General features: G+C 29.8%; 1 protein-coding gene across 6 annotated transcripts in view; it reads right to left on the minus strand.

The window, feature by feature from the left end:
- LOC145278064 (uncharacterized) overlaps positions 1–10000 on the minus strand; it is a 765737-nt gene that overhangs the window by 41013 nt on the left and 714724 nt on the right. The gene's annotated exons all lie outside the window — the stretch shown is intronic.

The raw sequence follows: 10000 nt of genomic DNA on the forward strand, positions 1-10000 counted from the left end.
TGAAAACAGCTGAAATCGAAAGGAAACTAATCCTTGCATGTAAAGAGCAAACGGAAAGACTAGCGAGAAACCAATGGTAAACGACTCTCGCGATAATGCAAAATCTTTTACAAGGGTCAGCGAAAGAAGCAGAAAGTACTGGAAATCGGTGGACATTTATTGCCAGTCAGACTCCAGTAAAAAATAACCGACGATCACCTCTATGAAAACTCCTAATGAGTATATAAAAATCATGTATTATTATTAGTAGTAGTAGTAGTAGTAGTAGAAGTAGTAGTAGTAGGGAGGAGGAGGAGGATTAGTAACAGTAATAGTAATAGTTGTTTTAGTAGTAGTAGTAGTAGTAGTAGTAGTAGTAGTAGTGGTGGTAGTAGTAGATGCATATATTTTATTTTATAATTTTGTTTAAGCTAAATATGGAGTATTCTACTGGAAGCTAAAAATTCACTCGCCATCTCATACAGTTAACCAAGTGAGTTTGTTAACATTTTAAACGTTCGATTACGTGCAATTGTTTGCATTTCGCTCGCACTTTGTTCACCGGTTATATTTGACAAGTAGTTTTTGATTTTTTTTTTTTTCATGGGTCCAGTTACACTTATAATTACTAGAATGGTGGAGATCTGCCTAAGATTCCAGTTTCTTTTCATGTCGTATATAAGAATTTGGTGTTACGTTATTTTTTCTATCTCAATTCTGTTTAATCCACGACACTAACTTCTACTAAGGTTGCTTCTTTCTCCTTCTCGTCTCATATTACTATGTCATATTATTACTTTCTTCTTTTTAGTTTTCTAATCATTTTCTCTGCTTGTCGATGAGGTATCCTACAGGATGCCAGATATTCTCCCGTTATCTCATACATTCCAACAGAGAGAGCTTTTTAAGATTCTTTGTCAGTTTATGAATTTTCAATGGAACTGAAAGCGGAATGAATGGTTATGTCCAAAAATTCAGTACGCAAAGTTAAGACGCCGGAAGTAGACTCAGTTTATCTAAATATGGAATGGAAGTCAGTAAACATGAAACGAAATACGAAACCACATGGAAAGAATTTATTTCCCAAAAATGTTTTAGCTTAAATGTTTCTTTTGTGCTATTATGACACAATAAAAATAATGAACTTTCATTTTTACAGTTCTATAAATAGTTATTTTTTATTTTTGTTTTAACACGTGTGTTAACAGTAGGGCTACGACAACAGAATATTCTTTTCATCGTTTTTACTCTCGAGTATATATCCGACACACTTAAACACAATTAATCAACCGAGAAGTACATCACTCTACGTAAAAAACATATACAATATCAATTGATATATACCTGAGAGTCAAAACAAGAAAAAGAATATGCTGTTGTCATAGCCCTTGTTATCACCCCCCGCCCCCCCAAAAAAACTAATGAAAATTTTTATAAATTTACATTTCTATAAATAGTGTCTTTTTGAAATAATATACAGGGTGTCCACAAAAGAAGTTAAAGAGGTTAAAAAAAAAAAAATTTATAACTTTCTTAATTTTTTATATTTTTCTTTTAGTTTTTCAGATAATCTAGAGTAATCCTTCCAAGGTCATTATGAGTCGTTACACTACCGGATATTTATCGTAGTCCTATTTTAGGTTGAATGAGTCAATATCAGAAACTCAAAGAGAATTTCGACGAAACTCCAACACAAGAAATTCTCCTACTCGCAAACAAACCAGCCACAATAAATGCCCTTAAAAACAATATAGATGAGGAAATTGGAGCCAAAAGCCCTGAAACATTAAGTTATGTGCTATGCACTGCCCTGCAGAGAAGGACAAGAGTTTGAAAATGAAAATGGTGGACATTTGAGTAACATCATCTTTTTGTAACTAAAATTAGACCTTGTGAAAAACATACATAAGATTAAGTTGTGTAAATAAAATTAGAATAAGTAGGCGATGATATATTACTATATCTAAAAAAAATCACGGAGAGGTTCCTCCATCTACATATGAAAATAAGTAAGCATAAGTTAAATATCGAGGAAGTTAATAAAATTTAAAATCCGTCAGCTTCTTTTGGGACAGACTGTATTTAGGTTTTACACAATTTTTATCACCGAATTTTGTTATGAATAATGTATGAAAGTTTTCTGTTAACAGTTCTGGACAAATGCTAATTGTTCATTCCGTATGACATCATCGTCATAAACATCATTATCATAAACATCATTATCATAAACATCATTATCATAAAAATCATCTACAATACGTGTTATATGAATTCTACGAGACAATGCTTATTGTTTCCTGGAATTTTTTAGTGGAATAATGAAGGCAGTTTCAATTTCGTAACTCACTTTGTTTTATGATATTTTATTTATGACAAAATTATGCGATAAAATTTGTGAAAATCTTAAATTATTTCCATACGAATATACTTGAAATATTTAGGAAATTATTTATAGAAATGTAAACTATGAAAGTTTAAATTACTTTTTTTTAAATAAAATATTTCCGTATGAATATATTTTAAATATTAAGAAATGTAAAAGAATAAAAGTTTGTTTTTTTTATTTCATGATAAAACAAGAAGTGGTTTCGTATTTCGTTTCATGCTCAATGACTTCCATTGCAAATTTAGCTAAACTGAGTTCATTTCCGGCGTTTTAACTTTGCGAACAGGATTTTGGAACACAGCCGAATAAGCAATGGTCGTGATTCTAAGATGATCGTAAGCGTATGTGTATGTATGTGTGTGTGTGTATGTGTGTGTATGTGTGTGCGTGTGGGTGCGTACGTGTGTATGTGTGCGTGCGTGTGTGTCCGTGTGTATGGGTGGGCGATGATTGCATCGTTGCTGTTTCCTAGATGTTAATCCAATAAAACTCCAGTGTATACAAAATAGTGCTCAATAACAAATAGAACTGTATTATTTCTTTCTTTATTTATTTATATAAACATTGTCTACATATGTGCATGCATGTTTCAGTTGTGATTTCTTTCGAAATCCAACTTCCTCAGATGATCAGTCAACAAAGTGAGCAGGATTTTGTAACAGAACGCAGCTGAAGCACGTATGCACATATGTAGATGATAATGTTTGTATAGAAAATTATTATTATTATTATTATTATTATTATTATTATTATTATTATTATTATTATTATTATTCACTGGTAGTTTTCGTACGAGTTATTATCAAAAATTTATCTTTGAAAACAAACTGTGATGGTCGCTGGAGTCTGAGACAAAAAGTTTTCCCAGATTTCTAATACTCACCATTTCTTTTAATAACCTTTGCAAATTAACGGAATAGCCGTTTATCATTGATAGCGACCATTGGTTTTCATTGGAATTTCTTTGTATTCATATAGTTGAGGTCTGGTTAGTGCTTTCTCTAATCGGTCTTTCCATCATCCTTGTTCCTCCTCACTTATGTAATATGGCACCATGGAAAGGCGATCTTAATTAATAAACATTTGTTTTCCTATAATGTTTCAACTCTTTTCCTTTTGGGCTAGGATCTCCTTGAAAGGTAATATCTATCAGGATTTTCATCTGAATTTTATCAGTGTCTTAACTCGCTTATATATATATATATATATATATATATATATATATATATATATATATATATATATATATATATATATATATAAGATGAAAGTATATATGCCGGTTAACCTACAAATTTTCAATGTTTCACTTTGGTAAGGCCAGGCAGTTACATCAGTTTTATACAATTACTTAAGTTTTTTAGGATGAAACGCAGATAGATCTGTGTAGCTTAATTGCCGTATAAATTTTCATAGTTTATTACATAGTATTACAACCCACCTATTGAGTATATAGATGAAATATTATATCTCTTTATAACATTTTATGAGGATACATGGAATATTTATGATGATAACATACACACACAGACACACACACACACACACACACACATATATATATATACATATATATATATATATATATAATATATATATATATATATATATATATATATATATATATATATATGAAATGGAACAGTGTCATACATTTCATTACATTAAAAATATATTTTCAAATTTTTGTAGTTGTGTTTTGTTTTCATCAAGCGAAAGTCTCGCAATAAAGACAAAACGTTGATGAACATATAACTTGGTTTGTTCCGTTTTCATTTCTCTCTCTCCCCCCCCTCTCTCTCTCTCCCTCTCTCTCTCTCTCTCTCTCTCTATATATATATATATATATATATATATATATTTCTCGCATATATATATATATATATATATATATATATATATATATATATATATATATATATATAGGTGAAAGATTCAGGAAAATCTTTTAAATTGGTTTTCGGCTAGAAATTTGGCTGTAAAGGGGTCAAAGTTTTACGATGTGACCTTTGAAAACTCTACTAAGCACCTCCGCCAATTTGGGGGCTAAACAATTGAAATTTTAAATGTAGGTTCCTTGGACATGAATCAAACTTCAAAACTTGATGTGACATCAAAGCAATCAATGTTAAGAGGTCAAAACTTGGTTCAAATTTTTAAAAGAATTCACATCTCACCAACTTTTAGGTCTAAACATCTGAAAGTTTACATAAGATATATTCAGTCATAAGGCAAGCTTTTACTCGGTTTTGGGCCGAAAATTTGGTTACCAAGGGGTCAAAGTTAAAAAGATTTGACCTTTTCGGTCTCTAGCAAACTATTTAGCCAATTTTGGGTTTAAATATTTGAAATTTTACATAAAGGGTATTCAAACATGTAGTATGCTTTTTAATCAGTTTTTGGGCGAAAATTTGGCTGCCAAAAGGTCAAAGTTGAAAGAGTTGACCTTTGCAGACTCTACAAACGTCCTCTGCAAATTTTGGGTCTAAACACTTAGAAGTTTAGATGTAGATTACCTGGACATGAGTAAAACTTTTTGATACATATATATATATATATATATATATATATATATATATATATATATATATATATATATATATATATATCAGATAAAATAAAAAATTACAATTGAATTTACCAAAATGATCCAAGATGGTAAAATTAAAGTATATTATAAATATTAAAGAATTAATATTTATAAAGTTATCTCAGCCAGATGTAAAAGCTCAATAAAACCAAATAGAAGATAGAGCTTATAAGACGAGCAAACAGTTAATAAAACATATTTAATCTGAAAAGGAAACACTAGATAAGTGGATAGTCCTTTTGCATGCAAAATCCGATCCCGCATTTTGCTAATTCCTACCCTCTGATGAGAAGGAAAGTATTTCTTCGAAACTCCGCGGATTAAAGACTATCCACTCATCTAGTGTTTCCTTATCAGATTAAATATGTTTTTAACTCATTTCAAAGTGTTTTTTAACATTTTTTTTATTAACTGTTTGCTCGTATATATATATATATATATATATATATATATATATATATATATATATATATATATATATATATATATATATATATATATAGTTATGAACAGTACATAGGGCTCGTGCAAAGCTGGGCTTAACTGCTAGTATATATATAATTTAGATTTATTTACCTAAAACTTATTATTACTTTATTTTGATATTTTTAACATCTAAACATTCTCTAATCATTATAATGCATATATATAAATATATATATATTGATATATATATATATATGTATATATATATATGTATATATATATTATTATTATTATTATTATTATTATTATTATTATTATTATTATTATTATTATTATTTGCACTCTCTAGAAGTTCTCACAGAGAATATCATGAGAGCTAACTCTCTGTGAGCAAACTGTGGTGTTCCTTGGATTTCCAGTTCTCATTTATTTCGATACCCTTGGCAAGTGCATTTACGTTATCGCAACAGCCGTTTACCAGTGATTTTCTTGCTTGCAGCGACCATTGGCCTTGATCGGAGTTTTAGGACCAAAAAAATCTCCCCAATGTCCTAATCCTATTCGCACTCATCCTGTTGAGATGTGGTAAATACTTCATCTTCAGGGGCTTTCCGCTCTCCTTGACTCTCTACGACTATGATGCAGCTTTTTTCTATGCTGATACTGCATATTTATTTATTTATTTATTATTATTATTATTATTATTATTATTATTATTATTATTATTATTATTATTATCGTTATTGCTATTATTGTTGTTGTTATTATTATTATTATTATTATTATTATTATTATTATTATTGTTATTATTATTATTGTTATTATTGTTATTATTGTTATTGTTATTATTGTTATTATTATTATTGTTATTATTGTTATTATTATTATTGCTATTATTGTTATTATTATTGTTATAATTATTATTGTTATTATTATTATTATTGTTATTATTGTTATTGTTGTTATTATTATTATTTCATGTTTTCTCGTAACTTATATAACGATATAATATTTTATGTACTGTTTTTCAGTACTTCAGCAGTGCTCAATACGTGGGCAGAACTAGATATGCATTATGTCAATATATTTATGGCAATCAAGCCACACAAAATTTTCCACCTTTCATTCTCGTGGAGATTCGTAACGCATGTGCAGGCTGACAAGTCCTCACGAAGATGAAACGTGAAAATTCTGTATAGCTTAATTGCCATATTTTAAAAACTTACTATCTATCTATCTATCTATCTATCTATCTATCTACGTATTTCATATTTTTCTCTAAGAATTCTTTTTCCTGAATATTTTTATTAGTAAAGTCATGGATTGACTCATACCGCTTATTTCAATATAAACTATACAAGGTCGAATTGACCAAAACAACAAAGCCACTTAGCCATTTGCACTATTTTTTACCATATATATATATATATATATATATATAATGTGTGTTCAAATATAGCGCTTTTCTGAATAATATAAATATATATCATATGTATATGTGCGTGCCTATATATATATATATATATATATACACTCATATCAAGAAAGGTGTGTGTGTGTGTGTGTGTGTGTGTGTGTGTGTGTGTGTGTGTGTGTGTGTGTGTGTGTGTGTGTGTGTGTAAAAGAGAAATGAAAAGAGAGAGAGATGTGGAAATTAAGTTTCGTTTTAAAGAATAAAATAAAAATGGAGTCTATGTCCTTTTTGCCCGTAAGATAAAGATAAATTCTTCAAGGCAAACGCATTATTTTTTTTTCGTTTTTTTCTATGCGTCCGGGTCCAAAGTGACACATAATAAAACGACTTAGTGTCTTTACATCGCCCGTTCGGGTGCGCGAGCGTGTTGAGAGCAAGACCTAAATAATAAATAAATAAATACATAAATAAGTACACTATCCTCTAAGTAGCTGTTTTTTTTTTTTTAATAACCTAGTATTGGAATGCGACTGCTTCAACTCAAACGAGCCAACAAAAAAGTTTTTTTTTTCTTTTTCTTTCCATTGCTGTAGTAGTTGATGTAATCCCCCTCCTCCTCCTCCTCCTCCTCCTCCGATTAACGTCTTCAAAATTGTCTCCCCACTACCAGCACCTCGGCTACCACGTTCTTCTTTCGTTTCTCCTCTCCCCCTCCCACCCCGCTCTCGCTCTCCTCAAGCGTAAGCACACCCTCCCACTATAACGGTGAATTTAAATCACGTCGAGCGACTATCGCTATTGGTCAATTTGAAATACTAGCGGCGTCTACTATTGGTCCGTTCAAATATCTACAAAACTACTATGGTTGGTTTATTTGAATATAGGTGCTCGTCTACAGTTATTGGTCCGTCTATTGATGTCGGTTGAGAATTTATATATATATATATGTGTGTGTGTGTGTGTGTGTGTGTGTGTGTGTGTGTGTGTGTGTGTATTGTCTATATATATACAATATATTTATATATATATACACATACATATAATATATATTTATATATATATATATATATATATACACACATACTTATAGATACTGTATATATATATATGTTATGCATATTATATATAATATACATATAGTGTATGTATATATTCTGTATATATATGTATATATGCATATATATAGTTATATATTTATATATATAATATATAAAACACACATACACATACACACACGCATATATATACATATATATACATATATATACATATATATATGCATCTATATATATATATGTATGCATATATATACATATATACACACACACACACACACACACACACACACACACACACACACATATATATATATATATATATATATATATATATATATATATATATATATATATATTGAATTTGGAGAGAGGGTGGATTAGAGCCGGTTGTTTATCATACCAGCTATTCAACCTGTGCCAAAAATGACCCGAACAGGAATAGATTTTACGGGGGGGGGGGATGGAGAGGTGGAGGAGTATAACCATAATTGGTCCGTTCCAATAGCGAGACTGCCAGTGTCTAGAGTCATTGTGACATTTAAACAAGCTGACACTACTCCGTCAGCCTATGTAACTTTAAACAAATGCCGGAATAGGGCACTTGCTCAGTTGGTAGGAATGAATGATAAATACGTTCGCTGTCAATAAACGTATATTCATATTTTGATTGTTTGTTTGTTTGTTTGCTTGCTTGCTTGTTGGTTTGCTTGCTTTTTTGTTTGTTTGTTTTCTTGCTTTTTTGTTTGTTTGTTTGCTTGCTTGTTTCCTACAAACGTTATTGTTCATTTATTTACTTAGAATTTTTACTATATTCATTTTTGGCGTTGTTTAAAGTAAAGTAATTTTTTTAAAATAATTATTTAGAAGTACATATTAATTAGTTGTTAGTATATGTGTATATATATATATATATATATATATATATATATATATATACATATTAACAACTAATTTCACCTTATATATATATATATATATATATATATATATATATATATATAACTGTAGAATATTTGAAACGTTTTATTATTGCTACTTAAAGGCCTATGATTAGATAGAAAGAGAAATATAGAACGGGAAGAAACCTACAAAAACAAACTAGCAACACACCACCCAGAAATATGTGTGTGTGTGTGTGTGTGTGTGTGTGTGTGTGTGTTTTAATTTCACTGCTTCATATATACATACTAAACTTTTATAGTCATTGACTTAGGATGAGTACCTTTATGCTAAATTAAGGGTTGAATATGATTTCACTTGTGCTTATTTTTGCATTAAATATCAATCACTAAGTGTACATCAAACAGATCCCATAACACTTAGCCCGCTGCACTTTATCATAAACTAAGGCCCATACAAAATTTTAGCCAGATCGACTTAGTAGTTTCCGAGTAAAAGTGAAAATAAAAACGGCTATTACTAAAAAAAAAAAATAACTAATACCAATAATCCCATTAGTGGGTGGCGTGGGAGATTTCCCGGGCGTAAAATACGCTTAAATATGATATTTTAATTTGTTCAGATTTCATATATATTATAATAGTGTAATGATTTCAAAATAACAACAAAAAAACACTTGGGTGCAATCAGCTATAATCGAAATCGAAACTGTTACATTACCAACGTGACACGCAAATGATCTGATTAAAAATTAAAATTAAAAATATGCTTAGATGAATGTACAAAACTTATAACAATTTTTTCAATTTTGACCCAATTTTTCACCCCGTAAAAATTATTTTAACCGGCTAAAACTTCAATAGCCCATAAAAAAATCCAATCATTGGGGGTCCCTAACGCTGCTGCTCTGCGATTTTTAGTTTCGGAAGAGATAGAGTTTGAAAATATGGAGACGGACAGGCAGACATATAGCCTTTTATATATTAAATTAATCCCTTAGTGTGCATGGAACAGATACCATAATACTAAGTTCGCTGCACAGTGTACACACAGCATTTAAGCTAGATCGGGCGAGTAGTTTACAAGAAAAATGGAACAGGCGGAGAAACAGAATAAGAAAAATATAAAGATGATATAATATGTATGTTTTTGCTCGGGGCATTATTAAATTTTGCTCAAGCTATGAGTAGAGCTATGTAACATATAGCAAGTAAGCTTTAAGAAAAATTTTTGTGCCACTTATACTA

The sequence above is a fragment of the Euprymna scolopes genome, chromosome 6 (assembly GCF_053919585.1).
Source record: "Euprymna scolopes isolate OS-2025 chromosome 6, ASM5391958v1, whole genome shotgun sequence".
NCBI classification, from domain to species: domain Eukaryota; kingdom Metazoa; phylum Mollusca; class Cephalopoda; order Sepiida; family Sepiolidae; genus Euprymna; species Euprymna scolopes.